Source organism: Muntiacus reevesi, chromosome 10 (genome assembly GCF_963930625.1).
Source record: "Muntiacus reevesi chromosome 10, mMunRee1.1, whole genome shotgun sequence".
In the NCBI taxonomy this organism is placed as follows: Eukaryota; Metazoa; Chordata; class Mammalia; order Artiodactyla; family Cervidae; genus Muntiacus; species Muntiacus reevesi.
In genome coordinates this window covers 28218261-28228065 of record NC_089258.1, presented here as the reverse complement: position 1 = coordinate 28228065, position 9805 = coordinate 28218261, and the positions used below count along the sequence as shown (strand labels likewise).

Sequence of the window (9805 nt, the reverse complement as noted above, 5' to 3'; positions counted from 1 at the left end):
ATTCCAGGCCTTTGCCCTGCGGTTCTTCTGTTTGGAATACCCTCTCTTTTTCCTCCCCACCCCTGACCCTCTTCACCTTGACTGGCTGATTACCACTGACTCCCCCAATAGACATCTCAGGAGCCATTTCCTCTGGGAAGCTTTCTGATACCCAGTCGGAAACCCCTGCTACAAACTTCCTTTTGTTCATGTCTGTGAGGATAAGAACATGACAGGAAGGCCCAATACCTTTTGCCACCCCACGTGTATTTACATTGACCCTGACCGCATTGGGCTTCCCTGGTGGCTCAGAGGTTAAAGCATCTGCCTGTGATGCAGGAGACCTGGGTTCGATCCCTGGGTAGGGAAGATCTGCTGGAGAAAGAAATGGCAACCCACTTCAGTATTCTTGCCTGGAGAATCCCATGGACGGAGGAACCTGGTGGGCTACAATCCATGGGGTCGCAAAGAGTCAGACAACGACTGACCACACTGAGGACCCAAACTGGGTCTGATTCATCCCTGTGTCCCTAGCACTTGGTTCAGTGCCCGAGTCATTCTTCTCATTGAATGGCTGGTGGATGGCCAGGGAAAGGGGTGATGAATGGATGGATAATGGACAGGTGGATGGATAGATGAGTAGATGGGTAAATAGGTGGATGGATGGGTAAATGGGTGGATGGGATGGGTGGATAGGTGGATATATGGAAAGTTCCAGCACTGGAGAACAGGAAAGGAGATCCATCATCTGGTGTCTGAATTTCTCTGGGTGCCCCTGCCAACTGACAGTTTACGCTCTGCTGGATGTCTTCAGAGGGCAGTAAACATCTGACTCTTAGTCAGATGTCTACTGACTTAGTCTGTGATTTTGGCCATGTCGATTTCCCTCTCTAAGCTTGCCTTTTCATCTGTAAAATAGTCTCATAACACCTAGACCATAGGATCACATGGGGTTAAATGAGATGACTTACATAAATTGGAGGGTCAATTTTGTCACTTGACATTTTTTTGGTTCAAATTCCATTCAGCAGCTACAAGAAGCTCCTTCCTCAAGTTGATCTAAAACTTTCTTTCTCATATTCCACCGGCTCACTGACCACTCTGTGGTCACTCTGGAGTCTTGCATGCTAAGGAGGGCCAGGACGCTGATGTAGCAAGGGACAGAAAAAGCAACAACACAGACATTTCCTTGAGCCAATTGCCCTGTCCTTCCCGAGCACTGGATCTCTACCCTGGACCAAAGGTACCAGAACAACCAGCGTCCAAGTTTAATGACATCCTGGGGTTGCAGTCAGCGATCTCAGAATGTGGCCAACTCTAGATAATAAGACAATACTTGCAGGGAAAACAACAACAAGCAAATTGCAAGAGGAAGATAAAAAAAAGCAGGGAAGGAAATTTTAGAAGGAAAAATCCAGAAAAGACATAGCAACCAAATGCTATACATGGATTTCATTTGCATCTTGAATGGAACAAACCAACTATTTTTTAAAAGATAATGATGTGATTGAGAAATGTAAACACTGAGATACTTAAAACACTGAATTGCTAAGAAATTATTTTTAATTTTTTAGGTGTAGTTATGGTACTTTGTATGTGTGTGTGTGTTTCTTATCTTTTGGAGATATCCACTGAAACATTTATATATAGATCATTTGAAATTTGGTTCAAAAGATCTACATGTAGGGAGGATGGGGATGGGAAATACGTGAAGTATAGATGAGATAAATTTGCCTATGAATTGATACATGCAGTAGCTGGGTCCATGGAGGCTTATTATATTGAGTTTCTGGTTTTGTATGTGTTTGAGATTTTCTGTAATAAGTTTTTTTTAGCTTCTTGAACTATTCTCATTCCTGGAGATACCTTGAATGCTTTGGTGTAAGTACCTATATAACCCTTCTTTGAGGGTGAGAGGTGGAAAGAGTCAAAGTCCTGGGCATAGGCTTCCCTAGTGGCTCAGTGATAAAGAATTCACCTGCCAATGCTGGAGACATGGGTTCGATCCCTGGGCCAGGAAGATCCCACATGTCTCAGAGCAACTAAGCCTGGGAGCCGCAACTTCTGAAGCCTTTTTGCCCTACGGCCTATGCTCCACAAGAGAAGCCACTAGATTGAGAAGCCTGCTCACTGCAACTAGAGAAAAGCTCATACAGCAACGAAGATCCAGCATAGCCAAAAATAAATCACTAAATAAAGTTATTAAAAAAAAAAAAAAAAAGCTCTGGGCATGGTGGGAGAGGAGCAGAAAGGAAGGATGGATGCCAACCACTCTATTATCTACCTCGGTGTTTAGCTCTGGACTGGCTGCCATTTTGACCCCCTGCATCATGCCAGCCACTGTCCTAAGCCTTCTCCATTTCCCCATCTCAATTCATCCTGCAGAGAAGGCATTTTCCTCCCAGGCAAGAAAGCTGAAAGTCAGGGAGGTCACATAACTTGCCCCAAATCATAAAGCTCAAAAGTGTCCAAGTTCTACCAGGGAAGTAGGGTGACAAAAAGGAAATGCTACAGTAAAACGAAGGAGAAAACAAACAAGAGACCTGGGACCCATGAACAGCTCCATCAACCTCGGAAAGCAGGGAAGGATATTCCCCGATAAGAAGAGGCCTGGAGAGGCAAGAGAATGAGAAGTCTCAAGAGAGGAGTTTCAAAAACACCTGAAGGAACACCTCATGACATTGCTGTTGTTGTTTAGTAGCTCAGTCGTGTCCGACTCTCTGCGACCCCACGGACTGCAGCCTGCCAGGCTCCTCTGTCCATGGGACTCTCCAGGCAAGAAAACTGGAGTGGGTTGCCATGTCTTCCTCCAGGCCTCATTACATAGAGGTTGGAAAAATGTGATATTATCTTTCTTGCAAAGATTGTAAGAAATGATTAATTTAAAAGTTAAGCAGAAAAAAAAATTGCAAATGTTATAGAATAAAATATGAGATAATTTTGGCGGGCTCAATCTAGAGTTGGGAAGGTACAAGTTCACAAAACCAAAAATCATTTTTTTAAAAAATTGGGCTTCATAGATTCAACTATATGAAGACTAATCTTTTTCCTCTGTATGGCAAAAAGTACCATAACAAATTTAAAACAATTGAAATTGTTTTACTGGAAAAATTATTTGAACACAAAGTTCAGTAAAGGGCTAATTTTAGTAATATACATAATGTAAACATTCCTAAAATTTAATAAGAAATAGACGAACAATCCAGTAGAAAACTATGCAAAAAACTTGGACAGAAAATTCACAGAAAAAGAAAATGTGCTTAGAAATATATGAAAAAATGCTCACATGAGAGAAATGTGAATTAAAACTACAGTGAGATACTTTGAGATTGCTATGGACTAAATTGTTTGGTAACACTCCCAGTTGGGCAAACACACTCATACAGATTGCTGAAGGGAGTACAAACTGCTCCAGCCTCCATGGAGTGTCCTTTGACAGCATCTATCAAAATTAAAAATGCCTGTCTTGTTTGGAGAAATGTCTATCTGACTCCGCCCATTTAAAAATTGTCTTTTACTGTTGAGTTGTAAGAGTTATTTAAATATTCTGGATAATAGTCTCTTACTGCTGCTGCTGCTGCTAAGTCACTTCAGTCGTGTCCGACTCTGTGCAACCCCATAGACGGCAGCCCACCAGGCTCCCCCATCCCTGGGATTCTCCAGGCAAGAACACCGGAGTCTCTTACTAGATATTTGCAAAAATAGGAAGTCAAGAAACACCTGGAGTAACAGGCAAATTTGGTCTTGGAGTACAGAATGAAGCAGAGCAAAGGCTAATAGAGTTTTGCAAAGAGAATGCTCTGGTCATAGCAAACACCCTCTTCCAACAACACAAGAGAATACTCTACACATGGACATCACCAGATGGTCAACACTGAAATCAGACTGATTATATTCTTTGCAGCCAAAGATGGAGAAGCTCTATACAGCCAGCACAAACAAGACCGGGAGCTGAGTATAGCTCAGATCATGAACTCCTTATTGCCAAATTCAGATTTAAATTGAAGAAAGTGAGGAAAACCACTAGACCATTCAGGTATGACCTAAATCAAATCCCTTATGATTTTACAGTGGAAGTGAGAAATAGACTTAAGGGACTAGAACTAGACAGAGTGCCTGATGAACTATGGATGGAGGTTCCTGACATTGTACAGGAGACAGGGATCAAGACCATCCTCAAGAAAAAGAAATTCGAAAAAGCAAAATGGCTCTCTGAGGAGGCATTACAAATGCTGTGAAGAGAAAAGAAGTGGAAAGAAAAGGAGAAAAAGAAAGATATAAGCATCTGAATGCAGAGTTTTAAAGAATAGCAAGGAGAGATAAGGAAGACTTCCTCAGCGATCAATGCAAAGAAATAGAGGAAAACAATAGAATGGGAAAGACTAGAGATCTCTTCAAGAAAATTAGAGATACCAAGGGCACATTTCATGCAAAGATGTGTTCAATAAGACAGAAATTATATGGACCTAACAGAAGTAGAAAATATTAAGAAGATGTGGCAAGAATACACAGAAGAACTGTACAAAAAGATCTTCATGACCCAGATAAATATGATGGTGTGATCACTCACCTAGAGCCAGACATCCTGGAATATGATGTCAAGTGGGCCTTAGGAAGCATCACTATGAACAAAGCTAGTGGCTGCTGCTAAGTTGCTTCAGCCATGTCCAACTCTGTGCGACCCCATACATGGCAGCCGAACAGGCTCCGCCATCCCTGGGATTCTCCAGGCAAGAACACTGGAGTGGGTTGCCATTTCCTTCTCCAATGCATGAAAGTGAAAAGTGAAAGTGAAGTTGCTCAATCGTGTCTGACTCTTCGTTACCCCATGGAGTGCAGCCTACCAGGCTCCTTCATCCATGTGATTTTCCAGGCAAGAGTACTGAAGAAGGGTGCCATTGCCTTCTCCGAAAGCTAGTGCAGGTGATGGAATTCCAGTTGAGCTATTTCAAATCCTAAAAGATGATGCTGTGAAAGTGCTGCAGTCAACATGCCAGAAAATTTGGAAAACTCAGCAGTGGCCACAGGACTTGAAAAGGTCAGTTTTCATTCCAATCCCAAAAAAAGGCAATGCCAAAGAATGCTCAGACTACCGCACAATTGTACTCATCTCACACGCTAGTAAAGTAATGCTCAAAATTCTCCAAGCCAGGCTTCAGCAGTATGTGAACCATGAACTTCCAGATGTTCAAGCTGGTTTTAGAAAAGGCAGAGGAACCAGAGATCAAATTGCCAAACATCCGCTGGATCATTGAAAAAGCAAGAGAGTTCCAGAAAAACATCTATTTCTGCTATACCTTGACTATGCCAAAATCTTTGACTGTGTGGATCACAATTATCTGTGGAAAATACTGAAAAAGATGGGAATACCAGACCAATTGACCTGCCTCTTGAGAAATCTGTATGCAGGTCAGGAAACAACAGTTAGAACTGGACATGGAACAACAGACTGGTTCCAAATAGGAAAAGGAGTACGTCAAGGGTGTATACTGTCACCCTGCTTATTTAACTTATATGCAGAGTACATCACGAGAAACGCTGGGCTGGATGAGCACAAGCTGGGATCAAGATTGCCGGGAGAAATATCAATAACCTCAGATATGCAGATGACACCACCCTTATGGTAGAAAGTGAAGAGGAACTAAAATGCCTCTTGATGCAAGTGAAAGAGGAGAGTGAAAAAGTTGGCTTAAAGTTCAACATTCAGAAAACTAAGATCATGGCATCTGGTCCCATCATTTCATGGCAAATAGATGGGGAAACAGTAGAAACAGTGTCAGACTTTATTTTTGGGGGCTCCACAATCACTGTAGATGGTGATTGCAGCCATGAAATTAAAAGACGCTTACACCCTGGCAGGGAAGTTATGACCAACCTAGATAGCATATTAAAAAGTAGAGACATTACTTTGTCAACAAAGGTCCGTCTAGTCAAGGATATGGCGTTTCCAGTAGTCATGTATGGATGTGAGAGTTGGACTATAAAGAAAGCTGAGCACTGAAGAATTGATGCTTTTGAACTGTGGCATTGAAGAAGACTTTTGAGAGTCCCTTGGACTGCAAGGAGATCCAACCAGTCCATCCTAAAGGAGATCAGTCCTGGGTGTTCATTGAAAGGACTAATGTTGAAGCTGAAACTCCAATACTCTGGCCACCTGATGTGAAGAATTGACTCATTGGAAAAGACCCTGATGCTCGGAAAGATTGAGGGCCAGAGAAGGGGACGACAGAGGATGAGATGGTTGGATGGCATCACTGACTCAGTGGACATGAGTTTGGGTAAACTTCGGGAGTTGGTGATAGACAGGGAGGCCTGGCATTCTGCGGTTCATGGGGTCGCAAAGAATCGGACATGACTGAGCGACTCAACTGAACTGAATCAGATATATAAGCTACACATATTTTGTCACATTATGTGTGTTGTCTTTTCACTTTCTTGATAGTGTCATTTGAAGTGCAAAAACTTTATATTTTGATGAAGTCCAACTTATTTTTTCCTCTGGTTATTTCTGCTCTTTGTGTCATACCTAATAAATTATCACTTAATCCAAGGTCACAAAGATTTGTACCCATGCTCTCTTCTAAGTATTTTATTATTTTAGCTCTTATAATTAGGTCTATGTTTCATTCTTGGTTAATTTTTGTATATGGTGTGAGGCAGCGGTCCAAATTCATTCTTTTGTTGTTTGATTTTTTTTAACTTTTAGAATCAACCTATACACAAAATATGATAGGCTTAATCATGATTATTGAAACTGGATCAGATATTTTCAATCTGAAAATACAAATGAAAGAATCCAGGAAGCAAGTAGTACACCTAGGACCCAGATCTTGGTTTTGAACGCCATGCTCCAAGAATAGGATTCAGAGCTCCTTGGAGAAATGGTTGGTTATAGGACTGGGGCAAAGCTATACCAGATGGCCTGGATATCATGCAGTGCCAATAAGTAAGGAAGTGCTCAAATAACAGCAATCACCACTGCCACTACTGCCTTGATGGGGGTGTCACAGGGACATAGGAAGAGAAAACTGAAAGAGCTCCCACAGGCAGAGCTGGAACAATCTGAGCAAGAAATAAGTGGCAGTGGGGACTTTCCTGCTGGTCCGTTGGTTAAGAATTCACTTGCCAATGCAGGGACATGGGTTCAATACTTGGTCTAGAAGATCTGGTCTGGGAAGATGCCAGACATGCTGAGGAGCAATTGAGTCCATGCGCCACAACTAATGAAGCTCGTGCTCCCAAGAGCCTGTGCTCCACGCATAAGAGAAACCACCACAATGAGAAGTCTGAGCACTGCAAATGGGGAGTAGCCCCCATAAAGTCTAAAATAAGTGTGTGAATCCATACTGATATAAATAAATGATTGAATAAACAAATAGGAGAGAAGAGACAAGTATCCTGTACAGAAGAATTCCAAATAAATTTCACAGATGCTCCACACTACGGGAAGGGGAACATAACTCCCTTTCCTTAAGTGTGGGCTGTCTATAGTGACTTCATTCCAAATAGTACGGTATTGTATCAGGGAAAATACATCAGTGCGTACACATTAAAAAAAGTTTTTATACCAGAGCAGTGAATCAAAATGAAACATTTTTATAGTGCAAAAAGCATAGGCTTTGATGCTGGACAGACTGGGTTCTAACTTTCACTCTTCCCCTTGCTCACCCAGATACCATGAACGGGTCTTTTGTTTTTTCTTTCACTGATAAGTCATTAGTACATAGGATAGTACCTGGTAGGGAGACTATGATTAATAAATGTGTTTAAAAGAACTACTCTCTGAACCCAAGTTTTAGTTTTCTCACCTGTGACATGAGTATTTTTTAAATATATACATTGCAGGGTTTTCATGAAGACTTAAAGAAATCCTATGTGCCAGAGTCCTCTGTGGACTTCACCACTTTATATAAAATTAAGGGGAGCTGAACTGGATAAGAAATACCTGGGTTCTGACACCACCTTTCTATTGCCCCATAACAAATTATTACATATGTAGCAGCTTAAAATAACACCCGTATTATTCCATGGTTTTTCTAGGTCAGGAGTCAAGGCATGGAACTTCTTTTCAAGTCTTATTTTTTCAAAGTCTCACAGGCTAAAATCAAGGTGTTGTCTTACTTGCACTCTTATCTAATGGCTAGACTAAGGGAGGATCTGTTTCTAAGATCCCTTGGGTGGTTAACAGCATCCACTTCCTTGTGACTACAGAATCCATAGCAATCTGCTTCTTCAAAGCCAGCAATAGAAAAAGAGAGGGAGAGGGAGAGAAACAGAGTGAGAGATTGATATTGGGAAAGGCTTTACTGCTTGGAGTGTCTGGGTGGGTCAGGCCCACCCAAGGCATTCTTCTTTTTGCTTCACTCAAAGTCAACTGATTAGGGACTTTAATTACATCTTCAAAATCTCACACCTTTGCCATATAACATAATGTAACCACAGGAATGCTATCTCATCAACTTTACAATATTCGATTGGTTGGAAACAGATCACAGGTCCTACCCAACTCAAGGAGTGGGATTATACTGGCAATAACAATGTAATGTATCAGAGAGGACCAATAAGCTACTTGGGACCCTCAATTGTTGTATCTGAGAACAGGTACTAAGTACCTTAGACCTGGACCAACAAAGCATGGTTCTGGTTCCAGCTCCACTACAGTAATTTGCATGAGTTCCTTCCTCTCTAAGCCTCACTTTCTTTCTTTTTTTTTTTTTTTTTAAATATGTATTTATTTGTCTGCACCAGGTCTTCATTTCAGCATGCGGGATCTTTAGTTGGGCATGTGAACTCTTAGTTGCAGCTTGTGGGATCTAATTCCCCAAGTGGGGATTGAACCCGGGACCCCCTGCATTGGGAGCATGGGGTCTTAGCCACTGGAACACTAGGGAAGGCCCCTAAGCCTCACTTTCTTATCTGACTTATAGGGGTTAGTTATTGTCACACCTACCTCCCAGGGTTGGTGTGAGAATTTCTGGACTGGCGCTCTTATAAACATGCACTACCACCTCCCCACCACTTCAGCAGTCACATCCCATCCCTCTTAGACACACGGCTGTCTCAGTTCACACGCCCCCATCGCACAGACCATACAACAGGCCTCTGCAACTCACTCCATCCCTCAAAGCCACCCAAGGGCCTTGGTTCATGTCCCTCTCACTCAGCAGGCCTTGCTCACGCCTGTGCAGTGGTCGTGCCACCATATGCAGTTCCACCTTTGCATTAACACAGGCATGTGGATTTAACATATGGCTAGCCCCTAAGGAGAGGTGGAAAAAAAGCAAAGGAGAAAAGCACGACCTTTTAAGGAAAATGAGCACAGTGTATACCTGTCAAGTTGAATGTGAATTCCTACCCTCCCGACAGCCTCCAAAGCAAGAACAAAGAATTGCACTCGACTTGACTAAAGCTTATGATGCTTTACTCCCTCTGAATTTATGATGACATTTGGTCCAGAGCGGCATGGAGCCAGCTTTAATGCCTGCTGTAAAACTTTGTTCTCATAACCCCGTCCATTAACAGGAGGCTGAAGATGGAATAGCAGCAGATGAAAGCCCAGGGCCTTCTGGGATGACCCTGGTTTCCTCTGCCACATCACCTGGCCTCACAGTGGACTCCTCTGCCCTGGGTATTACCTCTATTCCTTTTTCCATGTCTTTTTTTTTTTCTCTCTCTCTCTGTGGAATAAAATATATTTAATGTGAAATTTACCATTTTACCACTTTTAAGTGTACAGTTCAGTGATATTAAGTACCTTCACATTGTTGTGCAACTATCACATCTATATATCACCAAAATGTTTCATCTTCTCAACTTTCCACACTCA

The 9805-nt window shown here is 42.2% G+C and overlaps 1 non-coding gene across 1 annotated transcript; it reads left to right on the top strand.

Annotated features, from left to right (window-relative positions):
* The first annotated feature begins 276 nt into the window (after positions 1-276).
* TRNAH-GUG (transfer RNA histidin (anticodon GUG)) lies at positions 277-348 on the top strand. The gene has a single exon. It is a non-coding gene; the product is annotated as a tRNA-His (tRNA).
* Positions 349-9805: the final 9457 nt, after the last annotated feature.